Raw genomic sequence first — 25,119 nt, 5'->3', positions numbered from 1 at the left:
ATTCAGCAACTCTTACAGCTGTGCCACTGCTGATTACAAACAATTTGCAATCAATTGGAAACAAAATATTAGTCCTTTTGAACTAGATATGGTATTAAACTGTGGATCTATTTTCTTGAGGGCAGTGTGTTGAATTATGTAATTAAATCAATTATTGGTAGTTGGTAATCCTATCTGCCATGACAATGATCTTTAAAGGCTAGTTCTAACTAATAGTTCTAAAATAAGTTACCAAGTGATGATTGGGAAGGTATATCCGTGTCTTTAGCCTCGTAATGGTTGGAGAGTTTTGAATGTGGCAGCTATCAATCAGCTTTGAGGTTGTGATGTATGATTTTTCCAGCAGTCTAACAACAGCAGTAAGATGTCTATCTCCAGACTTATTAGCCCACACAACTCTAATGAAACGAGACACTAATTAAAAAGCAAGTGGAAGTGGAACGGAACTTTGGATGAATTGACTGTACTCTTTGGTGGCATGTGGCCCGAGGGATGTTTTCTACTCTTTGGGTCTAATTATAATGGTATAAATCAGATCCCAAGATAGAGCATGCATTTAATTGGTGCTATTCTGATGGAGGAAGAGTGCCTCGCAATGAAATAATACTTCCATTCTCCGCAATCTTTTCCTGAACATGTTATCCGCAAAACAATTTGTGTGTTCTTTGACTTTTTTGAAAAGATGTCTTCAGAATACTCCAGGCTACTGAAGCCACAATGCAGGGCATCTTCAAAGAAGAAAAATTATAAAAAGACTATTTTGGATATTTTCAGTGCCACTGGAGAAACAATGTGCAAAATTGTCAGTGTTCAATGAAAGTCTATGGCATTGGGCATATCTAAGTTTTGGCATTGCAAGCTTTTTCTAAAGCAAGAAAGATGCAACCAACTAACTAGCATTTTTACAAGATAGACACAAAACGCTGGAGTAACTCAGCGGGACAGGCAGCATCTCTGGAGAGAAGGAATGGGTGAGGTTTCGGGTCGAGACCTTTCTTCAGTCTGAGAGTCAGGGGAAGGGGAGATGCAGAGATAAGGAACTATAAGGTGTGAGAACGAGACATCAAAGGGGGTGGAGATCGGGGTAAATGTAGAATAGATCATTGTGAGCGAGGAGAAGGTAACAACAAAGCAAACAGAGATAAAATGTACAGGGACAGTTAGACTGGCCGGAGAACTGGGGAGGGGAGGATAGACACAAAATGCACCTTGCGCTTCCTTATATATGAATATGATGTTTCTTACATTTCAGTAGCTTAAAAGGTTAAATCGCATATAATTAAATGTATTTTGCAATAAGATGATGTGTCTTTCTGCTGAAAATCCTTGGAGTTTTAGAGTGGAGACTTCACGTTCACAACCTACTAAACTCTAGCGAGTACAGGCCCAGTACTGTCACACGCTGTCAAACAACTTTAGAGATACAGTACGGAAACAGGCCCTTTGGCCCACCCGGTCCGCATCGACCAGTGATTCCCCCCCGTACACCAGCACTATCCCACACACTGGGGAGTCGTCTCTTCACTTAGAAAAGTCTCGTGAGTATTTATTCTTATCAAACACATCCCCACTCTTAATGACCTTGAGCAACTCGCCACTCAATCCCTTTTTAATGAGGAAAGAGCTGCAGAGGGTATATTTCTCCTGACAATGTTGGTGTAATTCCAATAGATGCATCTTGCCGCTTATGTGGGTGGCACCTGAATGAAATGAACACTTGGTTTCAGTATTCCAACTCCAGACTAATCATGTTTTTGACACAACATTTCTCCTCTTCATTTCTCGCCCTCCAAGACCAAACCTCATGCCTTTTCAATACATGTTGCCACCTTGTAGGTTGTGCATTTCATCCCCTGCCTGGGCCTCTCTGTTCCTGTGTTGTTTTGACTCTTCCAAAGTACAGCGCCTCCTTAATCTACCTGCCAAATTGTCGCAACTTGCATTTCAATATACTGAAGTTTGTTTGCCAATTACAATCCTATTTTGCCAGTTTATTAATGCCACCTTGCATTATGACACAAGCCCTGCTTGGTAATATCTGCAAACTCACATTAGTACATTTTGCAATTCTGCAGGGTTTTTAAATAAAAGGTGAACTTCTGTTCTGGTATAATCCTGGCACGCCACTCCTCACCATTTGTCGGTTCATGTTGCTATATTTATCTCTCCAGTGCTTTAAGGTTTCTAGTCACTCAGTTATTCCCACCCCTACTTTCACAAGTGTAAACTTAAAGGGCCTGTACCACTTTCATGAGGTAATTCACAAATTCTCCCGAGTTTTCCCCCCGATTCAAACTCGCAGAATGTTCGTGGGAGACCGTAGGTGTTCGTAGATATATAGTAGCGGCTCGTTATGCCAGCTGTAGGTACTCGGGGCATCAGGTAAGTCGGGACGTTTTTCCAGCCCGATGAAAAATGTCCACGAATTTAAAAAATAGTCGGGATGAAAAAAATTGCAACCTTTTACTCATAGTTAGTTCGTGGGCAGACTGTAGTAGGCCGTGAGGGTAGTCGTGGATACTCGTAGATATTCGTGGCTACTCGTAGCTCGGCAGCTGGACAGAGAAAAAAAGGTGAGTGAAAATAAAAAGCTTAAGTCAACCTCAGCATGTGACCTCTGGCACTAGTTCGTGAGCATATTCGTAGATTACCAAAATCTTGATTTTTTTTTTTTTAGGTCCTTTAAACTCGGCAGAGGTTATTAATTAAGTCTGGAAGTGGGACAGGCTCTTTAGTCAGGAACCTGCCAGCTGACGGTTTATCAAATACTTTTTAGATGAACTAATATATTATGCCTGTGGCTCCATAATGTTCCAGTTTCATTTTCACAGAATTTAATAAGCTTACTAATGCAAGACATTCCAGTAACAATCTGCTTATTTCCAAGAAACGATTTCCATTTTATTCTCCTATTCTATTTTGATCATTTTAAAGAGTATTTTTCTTACTCGTGTTTCTTATATCCATCTCAAATATCTGCGGCTTCAGATGCATAAATATCCATTTGCTTTGATCACCTTGACAGTCATCAACAATGGCAACTTAATTGTCCATGTCAGGCATGATTGAATGGCAGAATAGATTTGATGGGCCGAATGGCCTAATTCTGCTCCTACAACCTCTGAACTTAATCTAAGTTGTAATTGTTATTCATGAAAGTGGTAGACCTCGCATACTAATTGAAGTGCACACAATATTCCTCGCAGAAGTTTAGGTGGGAATTCAGGTTGCAGTGTCTACAATAAGATATAGGAAGTGCCTCTGAGTTTCCTGGAATTGCTGTCTCACCAAGATGCTTATGAGTGTAATTGTGTTTCATTAATTTCAGGAGTTGTGTGTGTGCTTTTATATAACACACTGCTGCCCGCTGTAAATTACCAGCCAGTCTGTAGATTAAGTGGTTAATCATTCATTGAGTCAAGCTTAGATTTTCTTTAAGAAACTTACATATCAACCAGAGTTTATAGTCCTTTAACCTCTGGTTAGCTTAACATAAAACATAAATCAAATACCGAACTACTTCCAGAACTATCAGCAGAAGTTCACTGGAGCTGTGCAGGTTCTTTGAATCATTATGTACTTTGGTATTTTACTTTTGAGAAACAGCATGGAAACAGGCCCTTTGGGTCCCTCCCAGACCATGTTTTCCAGCCATCACCCCGTACACTAAGCACTACCTTACACACTTGGGACAATTTTTAGCAAAGCCAATTAACCTACAAACCTGTACTTCTTGAGAGTGTGGGAGGAAGCTGGAGCACCTGGAGAAAACCCACACAGTCCCAGGAAGAATGTACGAACTCTGAACAGACAGCACCCGTAGTCAGGATCGAACCCGGGTCTCTGGCGCTGTGCAGCTAGTACAGGCTGGGTGCTGTCACATGCTCCTCATTAGTTAACCCAATCATCCCTGGGATCATCCTCTGGACCCTCTTCAATGCCCTCACATCCCTCCACGTACATGAGGACCAAAACTGCTCACAATATTCCAAATGTGGTCTGACCAGTGCCTTATAAAGAAAGCCTCAGCGTTGCATCCCTGCTTTTGTATTGTTTGAAGGCATGATCATTAGTTGGCGGAGCATTCAATTCGAGGAACTTTCCGAAACAAACTAAAGGAACTACTAATCTAAATTATTAAAATAAGCTGAAGCAGATGATGAAAGAATGGATTGATTGGGCTTATATTCACTGGAATTTAGAAGGATGGGAGGAGATCTTATAGTAGAAACATATAAAATTCTTAAGGGATTGGACAGGCTAGATGCAGGAAAAATATTCCTGATGTTGGGGGAGTCCAGAACCAGGGGTCACAGTTTAAGAATAAGGGGTAGGCCATTTAGGACTGAGATGAGGAAAAACCTTTTCACCCAGAGAGTTGTGAATCTGTGGAATTCTCTGCCACAGAAGGCAGTGGAGGCCAATTCACTGGATGTTTTCAAGGCAGGCCACCTCAAGTTAAAATATGACAATAAGATGGAGCACATTCTGTGTCGGAAAGAACTGAGTCTGAAGAAGGGTCTCAACCCGAAAGGTCACCCAGAGATGCTGCCTGTCCCACTGAGTTACTCCAGCATTTTGTGTCTGTCTTTGGGGAACATTCTGATCCGATTGCAGATCATTGCTGGAGTTGTGGATTGGGACTGGAGTTGTGGATTGGGACTGGAGCTAATTGCTTTGGTATTTCCATTTCTAACTCTAGCGTGTAAATAAGCAGTGCGTATGCAATTTATGCCAACTTCAATTGTTCCAGCAATTAAACTTGCAAATCTGAGATCTCTATGACAGCTTCGATGGAAAAGTTAATTTTGTGATTTAAACAAACACACAGCACAAAGGCACTGTGGGAATGGTGTACAAGGCCCTTAACATCAACTACTTCGTACACTGGGGAATAAAAGGTGAAATAATGTTCGGGGGTTTTAATCTGGATATAGACTGAAAAAGTAAACAAGAATAGATGAGGATTGTTTATGAGGTAACTAATTGGAACATATTCTTGAGTGAACTAGAGTGCAGGCTACTCCAGATGTAGTCAGCATGGAACCAGGCCCTTTGGCCCAACTTGCCCACACCAACCAACATGCCCTGTCTAAACTAGTCCCACCTGCCTGCTTTTGGCCCATTATTCCTCTAATCCTACCCAATCCATGTGTACCTGTGTTTCTTAAATGTTGTGATAGGACCTGCCTCAACTAACTCCCTTGGCAGCTCATTCCATACGCCCACCCTTTGTGTTAAAAAAAAAAAGTTACCCCTCAGGTTCTAAATAAATCTATCCCTCTTCACCTTAAACCTATGCCCTCTGGTTCCCGATTCCCCTACTCTGGGTAAAATACTGTGCGTTTACCCGATCTATTCCTCTCATGAAATTGTACACCTCTATAAGATCACCGCTCATCCTCGTGCGCTCCTGGGAATAGGGCAGCACGGTGGCGCAGCGGTAGAGTTACTGCTTTACAGCGAATGCAGCGCCGGAGACCCGGGTTTGATCCTGACTACGGGTGTTGTCTGTATGGAGTTTGTTCGTTCTCCCTGTGACCTGCGTGGGTTTTCTCCGAGAGCTTCCTTTTTCCTCCCACACTCAAAGACATACAGGTATGTAGGTTCACAAAAAAGCTGGAGAAACTCAGCGGGTGCAGCAGCATCTATGGAGCGAAGGAAATAGGCAACATTTCGGGCCGAAACCCTTCTTCAGACTCAGGAAGGTTTTGGCCCGAAATGTTGCCTATTTCCTTCGCTCCATAGATGCTGCTGCACCCGCTGAGTTTCTCCAGCTTTTTTGTGTACCTTCGATTTTCAAGCATCTGCAGTTCCTTCTTGAACACAGGTATGTAGGTTAATTGGTTTGGTAATAATTGGGTAATAGGATAGTATTAATGTACGGGGATCGCTGGTCGGTGCGGACCCAGTGGGCCGAAAGGGCCTGTTTCCGCGCTGTATCTCTAAACTAAACTAAACTAAATAAAGCCCTAGCCTGTTCAACCTCTCAAATGTCGTTGGTATGAATAAATCATGACGGTAGCCCAAGTTAGCAAAGACCACGCCATGACTAAATCTTGTACAGTGGAGGTTCAAGCTGGTGGTTCTAGGCCACCTTCTCAAGAGCAATGAAGGTCAGACAATAATTGCTGGCCCTGCAATAACCACCCAGATCCCGAGCCAATGCATAACAAATACATGGTGTTTGTTTAGGAAGGAACTACAGATGCTGATTTAGACCCAAGATAGACACAAAATGCTGGAGTAACTCAGCGTGACAGACAGCATCTTTGGAGAGAAGGAATGGGTGACGTTGCGGGTCGAGACCCTTCTTCAGATTGTATTTTCCTTTTCTAGATAGGGATCTTGTAGTAAACTGCTCAATGCTGTAAAGGCTTTTTTGGAACAGCATTGAGGAAGAAGGAAGAAGCAATTGCTCCCACCTCATGTTGGAATTTTTGAATGTAAGTTGATAGTGTCAGTGGTGTGGTTATGTTTTGCTAAGGGGATTTTCACTCTGTACTCCATGGCAATTTGGCAGGAATGCAGGTTTCAATCTTTTGTTATGGTCAATGGGGGAGTCCCGATATATATGCTGTACATTTATTGGTCCACACCAGGACAGTCACTGTTGACTGGCCGAGCCAACCTGATTCTGTTTCAGCCGCCTTCCCTCAGAGTGCTGAGGGCAACATGGAACGAGGTTGGGGCCGGGTGGGCACCTGGGTGTGAGGCTGGGATTCGAGGCAGAGCACGTTCAGAAGCCCAGGCTCCAGCCAAATGGGCCTCAGACCAGCTGCATGGATGTGGTACGCTTGGGAATGGGGCAACGTGTGGGGAAGGAGCAGACCCGGATTGGGGCCCGAGGCGCAGGTGGAGAGCAGCGGAGACGGGGCCAGCTCTGCGGATGGATCGGAGCTGGGAATGGGGCCAGGAGTACAGAGGGAACACAACCAGTGAGAGGGGCCAAGAATGAGTTCAAGGGTGCGGGCCGATCTGGGACGGGTGTGTGAATACAGAGAACCCCCATGATGGGGCCAGATGTGTGGACAGAGCACAGCTGGGAAGGAGGCTAGTTGTTCTGCTGGGGTGGAGGCAGGTGAGTGGGCGGAGGCAGGTGAGTGGGCGGAGGCAGGTGTGTGGGCGCAGGCAGGTGTGTGGACGCAGGCAGGTGTGTGGACGCAGGCAGGTGTGTGGACGCAGGCAGGTGTGTGGGCGCAGGCAGGTGTGTGGGCGCAGGCAGGTGTGTGGACGCAGGCAGGTGTGTGGGCGCAGGCAGGTGTGTGGGCGCAGGCAGGTGTGTGGGCGCAGGCAGGTGTGTGGACATGCTGGGCCACGTGCACTGATTGAGCAGAGTTGCTAATGTTCTATGAGATCTATTTTCTCTCAGATCAGTTTACAACTATGTATCCCTCTTGGGCTCACACCTGCGTCGATCTCTCGCCTTGTCCAACAAACTGCCTATCGGGGAACCCCCTCACCTGAGGTCATCTGTTGTCAACCAGTCCCTTCTTACTTCCATTTCTCCCCTCTCCCCCTGCAATCAGTCTGACGAAGGGTCATCTAACCACTTTCTCCAGAAATGTTGCCTGACTGACCCGCTGAGTTACTCCAGCAATTTATGTCTATCTTCAGTTTTCTCTCTGTCTCTTCCAATTTCAAAAGGTCATAAGTGATAGAAGCAAATTAGGCCATTCGGCCCATCAAGCCTACTCCGCCATTCAATCATGGCAGATCTATCTCTCCCTCTTAACCCCATTCTCCTGCCTTCTCCCCATAACTCTTGACACCCTTTTATCCCTAGGACTGTCTGAGTCTTTCTTCCTGGTGCTTAGCTTTACACAAAGGGACACTCATGGTCGTTTGCAGAATCTACTTGATTTTGTTGGCACTGGTGGTCCAAAAAGTCAAAGCCATAGCTATTGAAGAGCCCAGGTGAGGTTCCTGCGCTGTCCTGATCAGTACCTCATGGTACTTTACCACTATCTCCCTCGCACAGACCATTCACACCCGTTCTCACCCCATTCCTCCAACAGGCTTGCACTCTTATAAACAATTGCTCATGTTCCATTATCTCTGTCAACTTCCTCACCAAAACAAATAAAATATTCATACACTCCCATGTTATGAAGAAGGGTCCTGGTCCAAAACGTCACCTATCCATATCCTCCAGAAATAGTGCCTGATCTGCTGGGTTACTCCTGCACTTTGGGTCATTTTTTGTAAGCCCGCATCTGCAGTTCCTTGTGTCTGTCATTACTAAACAGGTTTTTGGTTTGGCTCATCCTGTTCTAAGTAACAGACATGACCTGTGGCGATTTCCCAGGCAAAACCAAATATTCTTACCACTGACAGCAGAACAACAGCACATGTGTGATTTACATATCAGTCATAATTCTTTAATTCTCAGTCTAATTGGTTAGGTTCCATCATGCTTCATGTTTTATACAACTATTCACAAGTAAAAGCTCAAGAGAGGCTTGTTCAAAACTAAATACGAATAATATTATTCTTTTAATACAGGTATTAGTTTAATTATTGAGCTCCTGTTCATTTTAGTTTGGAGATAGAGCATAGAAACAGGCCCTTCGGCCCATCGAGCCCAGCAACCATACACGCTGCTTCTAAGTTATCCCACTTTCTCACCCACTGTTGACACATTAGGGACAATTTACTGAGGCCATTTAACCTGAGGCCATCCCACACATCTTTGGGATGTGGGAGGAAACCAGAGCACCCGGGAGAAAAACCCCACGCAGTTGCAGAGGGAACATGCGAACTCCACACAGACGGAACCCGAGGTCTGGATTGAGGCAACAGCTCTATCGGCAGCGCCACGGTACTGCCCTAATTCCTGAAGTATTTATTATTCAGTAGTTAGTTTCCTTTCACATTTTCCCTCTGTCTTCACATTTCTATTTCAAGTAGACAAGGTTTACATTGTTTGTATCATGCCTGTTCTTTGACCTAATGTATCTGTCAATCCTTCTCATTCTGTGGCTAATGTAATGTCTTCAATATACAACTCTGTGTCATGCTGACCTCACGAGTAAAAGATTTGATGAAGGGACTGCAGAGACATAATAAGAAGCATACAAGAGTTTATAGTAACTAATTAAACATCCTCCTCCTCCTCCAAATGCTCAATCTTGCAGAATTATACGAGCAATTTAACAATGACATGATTGTCAATGCGTTTTTTGAATGGATGATAAAAAATCTGGAATAAACATGAAAACAAGATAAGCTGCAAATTAGGGCAGAAATTTCAATTATTGCCGTGTTTTTAATAACATGTTGAGAATACCATAAAAACTCATGATGTTATTTTTGGTCTTGGGCAATTTTCAGGCATTGTGGGCAGACACCAAGAGAATTCAATTGGGCCCCAATGCACATGGTAACAAGAGGCTTGGCAACCGGCCCAGAGCACATTTGATCTGATCAAACACTTCTGGTATGGATTGGGCCCAGCAAACCACACGAGTAAAAGATTTGATGAAACAGCTGTAAGGAACTGCATAGAACATTGAAGAGTACAGCACGGGAACAGGTCCTCTGGCCCACAATGTCTGAGCCCGAAAATGATGCCAAGACCAGCTCTTATCTGCCTGCATCTGATCCATATCCCTCCATTCCCTGCATAGCCATGTGCCTATCCGAAAGTCTCTTAAACGCCACTATCGTATCTTCCTCCACCACCAAACCTGGCAGCATGTTCCAGGCACCAGCCACCCTCTGTGCAAAAATCCTGCCCGACAGAGAACATGGACCGCTAAAGTTTCGGGTAAGGACCCTTCTCCAGACTGATGAGATGGGTGGCATTTTGAGGCCAAGACCCTTCTTCAGTTGAAGATTGGTCCCAACCCAAAACGTCACCTGTCCATGTTCTCTATAGACGTTTCCCTCCAGCTCTTCGTGTCCTTTTTTTGAGGGTCTTGAGGTAGAGGCAAAGTCCAAGTGATTGGTTGCCCTTTCTCCTGCCCAACTCTGACCTGCCCACCATCAATTCCCCAGGAATTACAGGGCGGTCACGGTGGCGCAGCGGTAGAGTTGCTGCCTTACAGCGAATGCAACGCCGGAGACCCGGGTTCGATCCTGACAACGGGTGCTGTCTGTACGGAGTTTGTTCGTCTCCCCGTGATATGCGTGGGTTTTCTTCGAGATATTCGGTATCCTCCCACACTAACAAAGATGTGGGTTAATTGGCTTGGTAAATGTAAAAAACAATTGTCCCTAGTGGGTGTAGGATAGTGTTAATGTGCGGGGATTGCTGGTCGGCGTGGACCCGGTGGGCCGAAGGGCCTGTTTCCGCGCTGTATCTCTAAACTAACAACATGGGGCACAGCTGGAGGTAGAGGCTCCACAACAAGATGGTCCCATGGAGGAGTGACCAGGCAAGTGCAGTCTTTAGATGGAGCTACTAGGTTCAGGTGTACCTGTTAGGAAATATGATCCTGTTTTATCTTTGTGTTATTCCACCGCCTCTTGCACTATGTCCTAGCAGGAAGGCCATTGATATAATCAACAGTTGGGTTGTGTTCTCCCAGCGTCATCTCTTGATTTACGCCAAGATTCTGTTCTATTTAAAACAACGCGACGAAGAAGACAAAGTAAGTGAATTCAAAGGTGCAAAACGAGCAGAATCTTCGTGGGCAATGTCAATTCAAGGCAACAAAAGAGTAAAGAGTGTCATATGTGCAGGCAACAGTGCAATGATGATGATGATGGATGGGATTTATATAGCGCCTTTCTAATACTCAAGGCGCTTTACATCGCATTATTCATTCACTCCTCAGTCACACTCGGTGGTGGTAAGCTACTTCTGTAGCCACAGCTGCCCTGGGGCAGACTGACGGAAGCGTGGCTGCCAATCTGCGCCTACGGCCCCTCCGACCACCACCAATCACTCACACACATTCACACACAGGCAAAGGTGGGTGAAGTGTCTTGCCCAAGGACACAACGACTCACAAATACGACAAATAAGACTGTGAATATAACCATATAACCATATATACTGTTTAGCTTCAAAGTTAAAATATCTCTGTTCAACCATGTTTATTTGTGAGCTGTCCGATGGTTCAGAGGGTGAATAGGGCTGCATTTGGTACAGATGAATGCATATATTATCAATTTGTTTCCCGTCATTAATGTGCATTGGTGTGGAACTTGGCCAATTTGGCTTTGTGGGGAAAATGACTGAATTCATTATTTCGTAGCGTTTGAGTTTGAACTGGGCCCCGATTCATGTATTTTTTTTCCAAAATAGTACTTTCTATTTTTACCCTGTCTTGTATTTTAGACTTTGTTCTTCTTTTCCTTTCTGGACTCTTGTGTATATATAACACCAATGTGTTGTTCTCGTGCACTTGACGTTTCTAATTCTACCTGTTTTCTCCAGATAATCTTTTCCCTTTGTCTTTACCTCATTTTCAACCCACGTGACCCCATCTCCATATTTTTTCTTGTAATAAAAAGGAACTACAGATGCTGGTCTATACCAAAGAAAGACAGATAATGCTGGAGTAGCTCAGCAGGTCAGGCAGCATCTCTGGTAAAGTTTCGGGTCGGGTTTGGTCCAAAGGTCTCCCAAAACAAATTGTTACCCCAGCATTGCCTACAGAGATGAGGCCGGACCTGCTGATTTACTCCAGCACTTTGTGTCTATCCACAATTTCTCTCTTGCTTTGACCTCAGTTTCAACCCACATGATCCCAACTCCATAATTTCTCTCATGCTTGCAACTTTAAAAAAATATATACTCTTTTTTTGGTATTCCACAGCAAACACATTGCCATAAAACGGGTTTCAGGTATAATGTTATATGTATACATCATACATATGTCTGCCTTGAATTGCTTCTTTTTGAGATTTGTACAAAACAAATATAGAAACAAGAACACAGTAAAAACCACAACCACTTAGGGAGTGATCCTTTCTTTACCATATAATCAAACATTTGTAAAAATAAACACTGTCCTATGAGGCGTTACATAGTTAACCCAATTTTCCCAGCGTGACACAAATAAATCCAGTTTGAAGTTAACATATGCTGTTATTTTCTCCATTTTTATAAATATCCATTGCGATGTCCATCCATGCATTCAGAGTTGGGCTCTCCTGTGATAACCATTTCTTTGTGAGAGCTTTTTTACCAGCTACCATCAATATATTCAGTAAGTATTTGTCTATTTCTGCCAGTCTTCGGGTATGAGTCCAAAAAACATGGTCTTACACTCCAGGGGCACATGACATCTAAAAATATCTTGTAAGGCATCATGTAACTCTCTCCAAAAATCTTTAATAACAGGGCAATCCCAGAGAACATGGTAATGATCTGCCTTTAAATTTCCAAATTTTCTCCAACAAACTGAAGAGTTCCCACCGGAATGGGATTTCTGAGAAGGCGTGATAAAATACCGTGTCAGGCTTTTCCAACTAAACTCCCTCCAGTTTTGTGAGCTGGGACACTTCCATTGCTACCTCCATAGTGCTGTCCATTCTTCCTCTGATATGATTATCCCTCCTTCCTTCTCCCATTTCATTCTAATATGTAAGGTTGAATGTGATTTAAGATTCAGTAACCCTTTATACATACATGGAATAATTTTACGACCAGTATTTGAGTTGCACGCTTTCCTCAATAATCCCATCAACCCTATACTCGACTCCGTTTTATTTTTAACATTTTTATTAACATAGTTCCGCATCTGTAAGTATCGATAGAAGTCTTGTTTTTATAACAGGAATTATTCTTTAAGCATTTCAAAACTTAATTGTGTCCCTTCTTTCATTATGTTACAAAGAGCAGTAATGCCTTTAACTGTCCACTCTTTAAACCTACTATCTAATTTATTAGGAGTAAAGCCTGTGTCATATGTGCACCATTTAAGAATTGTAATGTCTTCCTCTAAATTATACTCTTGTTATAACTGTTTTAAGAGTCCATTTTACCCAAGGATTTTCAATAGCATTTATCTAGTCTTGTAGGTTGCTGTCAGCTATGATAGCTTGTACAGGAATGGCAAGTGTTCTCTCTTCAATGTTTTTCCATTGAGCATCATATGATGGGTTGCACCAGCATATCATAGATCTTAACTGTGCTGCCTGATGAGAGGGTCTTTGAGAGAGGGTAGACCCCATCCCCCTCCTTTTCTTTTGTTAACACTAAGGTTTTGAGACGGTCCTAGGTCTTTTACCTTGCCATATATATCTTGACAATATTTTGTCCCATTCATTAAATTGTTTTCGATTAATCTCTTAACTTCTTATTCCTTAACCAATCTTTTTATTTCCATTGTTTTCCTCCTCTGACAGAGACTGGGATATAACCACACATTACTGAGCTTCTCATATGTTTCTGTACGTGAAAAATGATACTACTCTTAGCTCCTGGCAAAATCCTGATACGCCCATAGGAAAACAGGTTCTTCAGTCAAATTTATCCAAAAGACCATTCTCCAAACCTTCCCCTCCAGTAAATTCTAAAACTCAAGGCACTTCAAACCAACTATCAGTCAGTAGATCCACACCTAACCCAGCCAGCATCTCCCAATCTCACCTTAATGAGAAGTGGACTTTGTGGAAAGAACCTTTATACAGGTATGTTAAGTGATTTTGGCATCATTATGAATTATTTTCTAAGAGAGTTGGAAGACCCATCTATGAGTAGAAGGTAGACAGAAATGCTGGAGAAACTCAGCGGGTGCGGCAGCATCTATGGAGCGAAGGAAATAGGCAACGTTTCGGGCCGAAACCCTTCTTCAGAGTAGATGTGGGTAAGTTCCATCCTGATACCCGTCTGATGACGGCACAGTTATGCTGCCTTCCAACACCAGTGAACCGGGTTCGACCCCGACTACGGGTGCTGTCTGTACGGAGTTTGTACTTTTTCCCCGTGTCCTCCCACACTCCAAAGACGTACAGGTTTGTAGGCTAACTGGTTTGGTAAAATTGTAAATTGTCCCTAGTGTGTGTGTGTGTGTGTGTGTAGGATAGTGTTAATGTGCGGGGATCGCTGGTCGGCGTGGACTCGGTGGGTCGAAGGGCCTGTTTCTGCGCTGTATCTCTAAACTAAACTTTGTCCCTGAATTGTTTTGAGAAATTTGACAACAACATGAAGAAAGTTAAAGGAAGTGCATTCAATGGCAGCTGTGATGTCAATGAGAGGGAGGTTAGCAAATAGAAGCTTGGAGTTCTGAAGTTTGTCTGAAAGGAGACAGGATCTCGAGATCCTGTCATTCACTTGTTGCTTGTTTGTTTATCAGGTCAGAAACTCTTGGCTAACATTTGAACATCTCTCCCATTGTTTCATTGTGTTTTGATTTATACAGCACACGCAGTCTGATGACTTCTTGGGATGATTAAAAGTGATCCTATTTCTATTGCTTTAAATTGTAGCATTATGCAAGTTTTGATAGCAATTGCAGAAAGTGCAGATTCTGTTCTTTTTACTGAAAATCCACGAAACAGCCAGAACCAAACATGTAAATTAATGCATGTGTGGAAAGGGCACTAATTCACCTTTCTTCAAAGCTGTAGGAAGTAAAATGTTTAACATACGTACAGTATACTTATTGTGTGTGAAAATTTATGTGTCTGTTCTCTAAGTGTATCCTTCCAATGTCGTAAATGGGAAGAAAATATTAAATTTTAATAAATGCTTTTCAATTCTGTTTGTTCAAGTCTCAACTGAATGGAGTTTATTGCCACGTAGTTTATTTCCAGTTTTCTTCCTCCAACGGAGACTGGGATATAAACACAAATTACTGAGCTTCTCATAGGTACCGAGGTACAGTGAAAAGCTTTTGTTGCCTGCTAACCAGTCAGTGATTACAATCGAGCCATCCACAGTGTACAGATACATGATGGAGGCCAGTGACTAGTGGGGTGCCACAGGGATCTGTGTTGGGTCCACTGTTGTTTGTCATGTACATCAATGATCTGGATGATGGTGTGGTAAATTGGATTAGTAAGTATGCAGATTACACTAAGGTAGGTGGGGTTGTGGATAATGAAGTAGATTTTCAAAGTCTACAGAGAGATTTGTGCCAGTTGGAAGAGTGGGCTGAAAGATGGCAGATGGAGTTTAATGCTGATAAGTGTGAGGTGCTACATCTTGGCAGGACAAATCAAAATAGGACGTACATGGTAAATGGTAGGGAATTGAAGAATGCAGGTGAACAGAGGGATCTGGGAATAACTGTGCACAGTTCCCTGAAAGTGGAATCTCATGTAGATAGGGTGGTAAAGAAAGCTTTTGGTGTGCTGGCCTTTATAAATCAGAGCATTGAGTATAGAAGTTGGGATGTAATGTTAAAATTGTACAAGGCATTGGTGAGGCCAATTCTGGAGTATGGTGTACAATTTTGGTCGCCTAATTATAGGAAGGATGTCAACAAAATAGAGAGAGTACAGAGGAGATTTACTAGAATGTTGCCTGGGTTTCAGCAATTAAGTTACAGAGAAAGGTTGAACAAGTTAGGGCTTTATTCTTTGGAGCACAGAAGGTTAAGGGGGGACTTGATAGAGGTCTTTAAAATGATGAGAGGGATAGACAGAGTTGACGTGGATAAGCTTTTCCCACTGAGAGTAGGGAAGATTCAAACAAGGGGACATGACTTGAGAATTAAGGGACAGAAGTTTAGGGGTAACATGAGGGGGAACTTCTTTACTCAGAGAGTGGTGGCTGTGTGGAATGAGCTTCCAGTGAAGGTGGTGGAGGCAGGTTCGTTTTTATCATTTAAAAATAAATTGGATAGTTATATGGACGGGAAAGGAATGGAGGGTTATGGTCTGAGCGCAGGTATATGGGACTAGGGGAGAATACGTGTTCGGCACGGACTTGAAGGGTCGAGATGGCCTGTTTCCGTGCTGTAATTGTTATATGATTATATGGAATCACTTTTAGTGCAAGATAAAGCCAGTAAAATCCGATCAAGTTTAGTCCAAGGGTCTCCAATGAGGTAGATAGTAGCTCAGGACCGCCCTCTTGTTGTTGGTAGGATGGTTCAGTTGCCTGATAACAGCCGGGAAGAAACTGTCCCTGAATCTAGACGTGTGTGTTTTCACACTTCTATACCTTTTGTCTCATGTCTCCGTTACACTTCGCATGGTCCAAGGGTAAACCTTCCCCATGCTGGTCCTAAACTAAACTAAAATCTAAGCTTCTGCGCAAGAAACTTAGCTCCAAACACGCCCAAAAATATGTCATAAATCCCACCCACAATATAGCGGGCAGTCTAAAATTTAAAGACACATGCCATCATTGATGACGCCCAAAACAAGCCAAATGGCCATTACAGTCTTATCTACTATAGGCCTTCTCTCTGCAACAACTGGGGAATTGCTTCAAATAATTTGTAAAGTGCATCAATGTAGTCCTTAACTCGATTACACTTTGGCTGAAAAGCCTGGGTTTGATTTCCCTGCCTCACATCTCATAGAAGCATAGAAAATAGGTGCAGGAGGAGGCCATTTGGCCCTTCGAGCCAGCACCACCATTCATTGTGATCATGGCTGATCGTCCCCTATCAATAACCCGTGCCTGCCTTCTCCCCACATCCCTTGATTCCACTAGCCCCTAGAGCTCTATCTAACTCTCTCTTAAATCCATCCAGTGATTTGGCCTCCACTGCCCTCTGTGGCAGGGAATTCCACAAATTCACAACTCTCTGGGTGAAAAAGTTTTTTCTCACCTCAGTCTTAAATGACCTCGCCTCGGTTCACCAAATGCCAAAGCAACTGAGTGTATAGGGCCTGTCCCACATACGCGATCTTTTCAGCGACTGCCGGCATCTGTCATAGTCGCAGCAGGTCGCCGAAAATGTTCAACATGTTGAAAATCCAGCGGCGACCAGAAATAGGTACGACTCATTGGGCGACTGCTCACGACCGTACAGGCGTCACGTGCCGACATGTCGCGGGGTGACGCCTGTATGGTCGTGAGGAGTTGCCCAAAGAGTCGTACCTTTTTCTGGTCACCGCTGGATTTGAACATTTTCGGCGACCTGCAACGGGTGCCGGCGGTCTCCGAAAAGATCGTGTAAGTGGGACAGGCCCTTAACAGTCTTATTGAATGGAGAAGGCAGATACAATTCTGTGATTAAAACACATGGCAAACAAAGGGTACAAAGAATGTAACTCCCTGTCAAGGCAACAAGATGCCTTTTACCTTTACACTTGTCTGTGCAGCCTTTAGCGAGGTTGGTCCTTGCCAAATTCCTGATTTGACTGATAGCCACGCAGGCCTTGACAAGCAGTGTGTTTGCAAATCTACTTCTTGAAGCCACGCGATGCGATGGGATGACTCACCATCTCGGGTTACTCTGCTTGTCCAATTATAAAGAATGGTGAAGCGAGCGACTAATTTCTGGATGAAGAGTGAGGAGCGCAATAAATAGTCCCACTTAGAAAGGGAAATCGCAGTGGAGAAGTCGCGGTTAGTTGCCTATATACAAATTATTGAAAGCAGCCATGCACGATGAGAAGAAGATTAATAAAGAGTGCGGGATCCTTGACTTTAGACACATGATCAAACGAAGGGCCAGGAATTTTGTCATTTAGCACAACATCCTCGGTGTTATGCGATTAGAAATTATTTTTCAATACATTTTAAATGGTTTCAGAAATGAGGAATTTAATTTGTTCAGTGAGACTGGAGAAATTGCAGTTAAGGGGAATTTTAATAGCGATTTTAAAAAAAATTGTAAATAGTTTTGGAGTTATTAGGGATACACTATTTTCAATGGGAGAACAAGTACTTGTTTTTAAAATTTTTATTAGAAGCATGTATACAAATAATAGTAAGCGACAATTTAGTTACAGATTTCCTACATGGCTTCAGTTTTTTTTATAAGGAATAAATTTAAAGGGAGAAAAAGATGAGAGAAAGTAATAGAGAGAAAAGAAGAGAAAACAAAAAAAAGGAGACACAGAAGGAAACTACCAATAACTAGATTGTGGAGATAGATCCGAGAAATGTTGAGTATAACTATTCATCCAGTCCCAAACTCAGGAGAACAGGTACTTTAACAACATTTAAAACGTTTAGCGGGATATGGGCCAAACGTAGGCAGGTGGGACTAGCATAGGTGGGGTATCTTTGTCAGCATGGGCCGAAGGGCCTGTTTCCATGCTGTATAACTCTGACTAATTCTTAACTTTTCAAAGAATACAACATTTAAGGTAATTGGCAAAAAGAACCAAGGGTGACATGAGAACGCTGTTTATGCTGTGAATTGTTTGTATTTTCGAATACGGTTCCTGAAAACTGTGGTGGCGCAGTAGAGTTGCTGCCTTACAGCGCCAGAGACCAGGGTTCAATCCAGACTATGGGCGCTATCTGAAGGGAGTTTGTACGTTCTCACCGTGACCTGCGTGGGTTTTCTCCTGATGCTCTGGTTCCCTCCCACTATCCAAAGACGTCCAGGTGTGTAGACTAATTGGCTTCGGTAAAATTGTAAATTGTAATTGTTAGTGTGCGAGGATCGCTGGTCAGCACAGACGCGATTGGCCGAATGGCCTGTTTCCGCGCTGTATCTCTAAACTAAACTAAATGGAGGATGAAGCAGATTTGGCTAATACTTTTGATAAGGTATTTGGATAAATTTGTCAGGCTGTGAAGAATGAGAAGTGAGCTGAGCAGAGCTGTTTATGCCGGGGCTGCTTAGGCCTGCTACTTTCCAGTGTGGGATGTGATTACAATTTCTAGGTTCAACTTTCATTCTGGAAACTTGGTGAAACGCCTGTACAGAGCGAATGTGGCGAGGATGTTTCCATTAGTGGGAGAGTCTCGGACCAGAGGCCACAGCTTCAGAATAAAAGGACGCACCATTAGAAAGGAGATGAGGAGGAATCTCTTTAGTCAGAGGGTGGTGAATCTGTGGAATACATTGTTACAGTCGGCCAGGTCAATGGATATTTTTTAAGTTAGAGATTGGCAGATTCTTGTTCGGTACGGGTGTTGGGGGTTATGGGGAGAAGGCAAGAGAATCGGGTTGAGAGGGGAAGATGATGATTGAATAGCGGAGTAGACTTGAAGTGCCAAATGGCCTAATTCTGCTCTTAGAAACGTGAACTTATGAATTGTGAACACACTTACTCCGATGTCGGGTGCGTTGTAATGTCATTGTGCGTGCAACACTCACTCTGAGCGGTGCTGGGGGATTGGATCGGGGCAAATACTCTCAGACGATTGCAGGTTAGTGTTTGTGTTTTCTGTGCAGTAGCATGATTGAAAGAATGTCACCCAGCGCTGATCCCAGACTTTGTATCAGACTTGGGCAGACTGCCTTTTATTTAATAACTTAATCTGAACTGCAATAAGCCCCACCCTTCCCTTGCTGTTCTGCCATCCTACCCACCGCAGCACTCAGTCACTGAACTCGTTGTGTAGGAAGGAACCACAGATGCTGGTTTAAACCGAAGGTAGACAAAATGCTGGAGTAACTCAGCGGGACGGGCAGCATCTCTGAAGAGAAGGAATACCTGAACTCTTTCTCTCTCAGGATCACCAGATTGTGACTTTGTTCCTAGAATTGCCGGCTATTTCCTTGGCTCACCTCTACACTCGTGTGTGTGTGTGTGTGTGTGTGTGTGTGTGTGTGTGTGTGTGTGTGTGTGTACAAGGTCATTCAATAATCCCCAATGCCTTGTTAGACACGACTAAATCTTGAAACTTATTTTAACTAGTTTATCACTAACATAGTTGCCATGCATTGAACTGCAGATGCTGGAATCTTGCGTCGAACACAAAATGATGGAGTAACTCAGCCGACCCGAAGAATGGTCCCGACCCCAAACGTCACCTATATCCATGTCTTCCTGAGATGCTGCCTGAGCCGCTGAGTTACTCCAGCATTTTGTGTTCTAAAAAGTTTGCACACAAATGTAACATTTCGCAACACCATCTCTTAGTAAATTGTGATTTGTTCAAGTTCAAGTTCAAGTTTATTGTCATGTGTCCCTGAAAGGACAATGAAATTCTTGCTTTGCTTCAGCACACAGAACATAATAGGCATTAACTACAAAACACATGAATAAATAAACTGATAAAGTGCAAATAACAAATAATGGATTATTAATGTTCAGAGTTTTGTCCGAGCCAGGTTTAATAGCCTGATGGCTGTGGGGAAGTAGCTGTTCCTGAACCTGGTCGTTGCAGTCTTCAGGCTCCTGTACCTTCTACCTGAAGGTAGCAGGGAGATGAGTGTGTGGCCAGGATGGTGTGGGTCTTTGATGATACTGCCAGCCTTTTTGAGGTAGCGACTTCGATAAATCCCCTCGATGGAAGGAAGGTCGGAGCCGATGATGGACTGGGCAGTGTTTACTACTTTTTGTAGTCTCTTCCTCTCCAGGGTGCTCAAGTTGCTGAACCAAGCCACGATGCAACCGGTCAGCATGCTCTCAACTGTGCACCTGTAGAAGTTAGAGAGAGTCTTCCTTGACAAACCGACTCTCCGTAATCTTCTCAGGAAGTAGAGGCGCTGATGTGCTTTCTTGATAATTGCATCAGTGTTCTTGAACCAGGAAAGATCTTCAGAGATGTGCATGCCCAGGAATTTGAAGCTCTTGACCCTTTCAACCATCGACCCGTTGATATAAACGGGACTGTGGGTCCCCATCCTACTCCTTCCAAAGTCCACAATCAGTTCCTTGGTTTTGCTGGTGTTGAGGGCCAGGTTATTTTGCTGGCACCATATGGACAGTTGCTCAATCTCTCTTCTATACTCGGACTCATCCCCATCAGTGATACGTCCCACAACAGTGGTGTCATCAGCGAACTTGATGATGGAGTTCGCACTATGACAGGCTACGCAGTCATGAGTATAGAGTGAGTACAGCAGGGGGCTGAGCACGCAGCCTTGAGGTGCTCCTGTGCTGATTGTTTGGGGCTGATTCATAAAACATATATGAGAAGGAAAGACTGCAGACAACTGCAATAAACCCAGAGGTGGCATGAATGTTAATAGTTAATGATTAAGTTGCCTTGTGTGTTGTAGTTTAACTTAATGACTGTAAAAAAAACTCTCATGCTTTCATATCAAGCAGACTTGATTACTGTAATGCCTTATTTACCAGTCTGCCTTCAAATTCCACCAACAAGTTACAGCTGAATCAAAATGCCGCAGCCCGGCTTTTAACAAATACCAAGAAAAGGGAACATATCACTCCAGTATTATATTCCCTTCATTGGCTCCCGGTGAGATCCAAGTCCTCCTCCTTGTCTATAAAATAGCTCAGGAGCAGCATATTTTGCAGAGTCCCTCCTTCCCCATGCCTCTACTCGAGCGTTCAGATCATCTGATGTCGGCCTGTTAGCCTCTCAATGCCGCAGTAATAAGAACAATGGTGAAGCAACCTGTTTCAATGACACCCCCAAGCTGTGGAATACCCTACCCAGGGCTACGAGAGACGCCCACTCAGTTGGCATTTTTAAACGGCAGCTAAAAACCTATCTTTTTAATCAAGCTTTTAACTGACTTTACTTCCTTTGTCCTTTTGTACTCTCAATTGTACATTTTAACATTTTTATATAAATCTGTGTTTTTTATGCTATTAACTGCTTGTGTTCTTACTGTATTAAATTGTATTTTTGCACAGGCCTGTTTTATGTGGAAAGCACTTTGGGTTGCATTTAATTGTATGAAAGTTATTATTAATTAACCTGGTCTGGAAAAAAACTTTTCACTATAAAGTGGTACACGTGACAATAAACTAAACTACACAAACCCCGCACCCTTCTGCCAGTTATGAAGGTTTAATTGTCAAAAGGAAGCACTATAATGAAGAAATATTCCACCATTTCCATCAGGCCTGGACAGTGGATGTGGAGGGGATGTCCCACACAACTAGTGGGAGAGTCTAGGACCAGAGGCCACAGCCTCAGAATACAAGGACTTTCATTTAAAAAGGAGATGAGGAGGAATTTCTTTAGTCAGAGGCTGGTGAATCTGTGGAATTCATTGCCACAGGTGGCTCTGGAGGCAGACAATGGATATTTTTAAGGCGGAGGTAGAAAGATTCTTGATTAGTACCGGTGTCGGGGGTTATGGGGAGAAGGCTGGGGAATGGTGTTAGGAGGGAGAGATGGATCAGCCATGATTAAATGGTGGAGTATTCAATTGTGGGTGAGTGCTTGTAGAACTGTGCATGACCAGTAGAGGGCAGAACTGCATTATACCAGCTCTGTACATGGTTGATGTCAGGAACCGACTGTCCTACAAAAATAGGTCTGTTGCCTTTCCGTAGATGTGAACAACATACATATTAACGCCTTCACCAAATTGGCCCCATGTCAGTTTATGCATTGTGTCATTTTTTGGGCATGTAAGATGTGATCAATGCAGGATCAGTGTCAATGGATACAGGATGGTCAGTGTGGGCTTGCTGACCTGAAGAACATGTATCCATGTTTCATTACATTATGATGGCCTTTATTTATACCTCTTCCACAATTCAAGGACCGTGTGATCACATGTATATTAAAAAATTGGAGACTTTTGGAGAATTTCAAAGAATCTGAAAAATATTCTTTAATCTTGATGTTTTCACTTCTTTGCCTGTAGCCTGAAGAAAATATTGAATATTACACTGTTTAGGAGATGTTCTGTTTTGATTACAATGTTTCCAAGTCTCCAAGAATCATTTTTTTTGAGGGAATTCAACCACTCTCTCTGTATCACCAGGTTAATCAATTGAAACTCGCATTCCCTTGTTCACCAGTTTATGCAGTAAAATTATGCAGTATTGTCGGCTAGTCTGGCAATCAAGAGTGTTTTATTGTTCAAGAAGGAACTGCAGATGATGGAAGATCGAAGATACACAAAAATGCTGGAGAAACTCAGCGGGTGCAGCAGCATCTATGGAGCGAAGGAAATAGGTGACGTTTTGGGCCGAAACCCTTCTTCAGACTGATGTTTTATTGCCATATGTCCCAGATAGAACAATGAAACGCATGATATAATACAATATCATCCAGATCTATTGTGACACATCATAGATGAGAACCAGTCTACAAATGTTCACCTATCACTTCTTGTCTAGAGCAAGATGAGAATCCTATCCTGGTGAGTAGTTGATCGTTTTAAAACATCTTTTTTCATTCAACCAATTAGTCAATGTCAGTCAGTGGCACCTTTAGTGGAATTGGCAAAAGAGTGAGATTGATGTGGCACTGTTGGGGTAAGCACCTGCAGAACATTTAGTCCTTGCTTTCTCCATCCTTCCCCTCCCCTTCCCAGCTCTCCCACAGCCTAATATCTCCGACATCAGTCTGAAGAAGGGTCTCGACCCGAAACGTTGCCTATTCCTTCGCTCCATAGATGCTGCCTCACCCGCTGAGTTCCTCCAGCTTTTTTGTCTACCTTAGTGAGGAGATTGATATAAAAAGCCTTCAAGGTTGAAAGCACACAAATAATTGCGGTAAAATGTCATAGGTTTGAGGAGCAGGATTAGGCCATTCGGCCCATTGAGTTTACTCCACCATTCAATCATGGCCAATCTATCTTTCCATCTCAACCCCATTCTCCTGCCTTCGTCCCATAACCCCTGACACTCTTACTAAACAAGAATTTGTCAAACTTCACCTTAAAAAATATCCATTGACTTGGCCTCCACAGCCGTCTGTGGCAATGAATTCCACAGATTCACCACCCTCTGACAAAATTAATTCCTCTTCCTTTCTAAAGGTATGTAATTCTATTTTGATGTTATGTTCTCTGGTCCTAGACTCTCCCAGTCTCTCCACGTTCACTCTATCCAGGCCTTTCATTATTCAACAAGTTTCAATGAGGGGTCCCCTCATCCTTCTAAACTCCAGCGAGTACAGGCCCAGTGCCGTCAGAGGCTCATCATACGTTAACCCAATCATTCCTGGGAACATTCTTGTAAACCTCCCCTGGACCCTCTCCAATGCCAGCACATCCTTCCTCAGATATGGGGCCCAAAACCGCTCATAATACTCCAAATTGCTACCAGTTTCTCCTGCTTGCAGACAAGGAAAACTTTTCAAGAAATCTCACCAGAGAATTCTGTTCCCATGCTTCATGCATGAGAACGGAAACTCTGAGTGTGATAAAGCCCTCGGGAGTCACAACTGTGCTATTAGCCTCGCTCGTGTTTCTGGTGGCCGGCGTCAAGATTTACCCGTGAATCAGAAGGGAGGAACATGCAATGATTTAGCACTTTAGTTTCCAACTTAATTTAGGACCTGCAAGTCCTTTTATATTCAAACCTGCTCTGCATGTGTCTGGTTACTCTCTGTGTTTGCAGACTCTTGCAAGATTAGGCCTGAAATGGCAAACCTTGACAATGAGCCAATACATCCAAGAAACACTATCTACTCCATGGTATTTACTTGGCATTTGAGCATTGTACAGAGTGGGTGGCGGACAGGAAAGCTCGCAAACACAGGACTTTATAGTGTTTCACATTCAATAGTTCAAATGTATCCAGGAGCATTTAATCAAGTAGATCAAATTAGGTTATTTTTGGATTGCCATTTCATTAGTCATTCCTTGATTAAATCTTAATCAAATAACTTAATACAATGCATTATATGGTGGAATTTTAAGCACTTTCTCATCCAAAATACATTTAGAAGCCAAACCCCAAACAAATTAATAAAATTGATACAAGGAACTGCAGATGCTGGATTAAGAAAAAGGCACTAACTGCTGGAGTAGCTCAGCAGGTCAGACAGCATCTCTGGAGAACACGGATAAGTGATGTTTCGGTTGGGACCCTTCTTCAGACTGACGTTTTGGGTTGGGACCCTTCTTCAGACTGACGTTTCGAGTCGGGACCCTTCAGGCTCTTTCAGACAACTACCTGAAGAAGGGTCCCGACCTGAAACATCACCTATCCACATTCTCCGGACCTGCTGAGTTACTCCAGCATAATTTTTTTTTTCCAAATTAAAGAAGGTGTTATTTTGGTCAGTAATAGACAATAGGTGCAGGAGTAGGCCATTCGGCCCCTCGAACCAGCACTGCCATTCAATGTGATCATGGCTGATCATCCACAGTAAATACAAGTTTTTTAATTGGATTAATACATGCATGCAGTTACTAACTTACTGTGTGACTGATAAAGAGCTAGTATAATAAAGAAACAAATGACATAGAAACATAG

General features: G+C 43.2%; 1 protein-coding gene and 1 long non-coding RNA gene across 2 annotated transcripts in view; one reads left to right on the top strand and one right to left on the bottom strand.

Moving 5' to 3' along the window:
- Nucleotides 1-25,119, top strand: part of fgd4 (FYVE, RhoGEF and PH domain containing 4) — a 182,962-nt gene that overhangs the window by 5,597 nt on the left and 152,246 nt on the right. The gene's annotated exons all lie outside the window — the stretch shown is intronic.
- LOC116983765 lies at nucleotides 7,739-23,641 on the bottom strand. The gene is made up of 3 exons (XR_004414807.1): nucleotides 23,534-23,641; nucleotides 18,705-18,711; nucleotides 7,739-7,752 (listed from the first exon to the last, which is right to left on the bottom strand). It is a non-coding gene; the product is annotated as an uncharacterized LOC116983765 (long non-coding RNA).

This window comes from Amblyraja radiata, chromosome 19, assembly GCF_010909765.2.
Source record: "Amblyraja radiata isolate CabotCenter1 chromosome 19, sAmbRad1.1.pri, whole genome shotgun sequence".
NCBI lineage: Eukaryota > Metazoa > Chordata > Chondrichthyes > Rajiformes > Rajidae > Amblyraja > Amblyraja radiata.
Note: the sequence above shows the minus strand (reverse complement) of the source record. Positions and strands in the feature narration are given on the sequence as shown.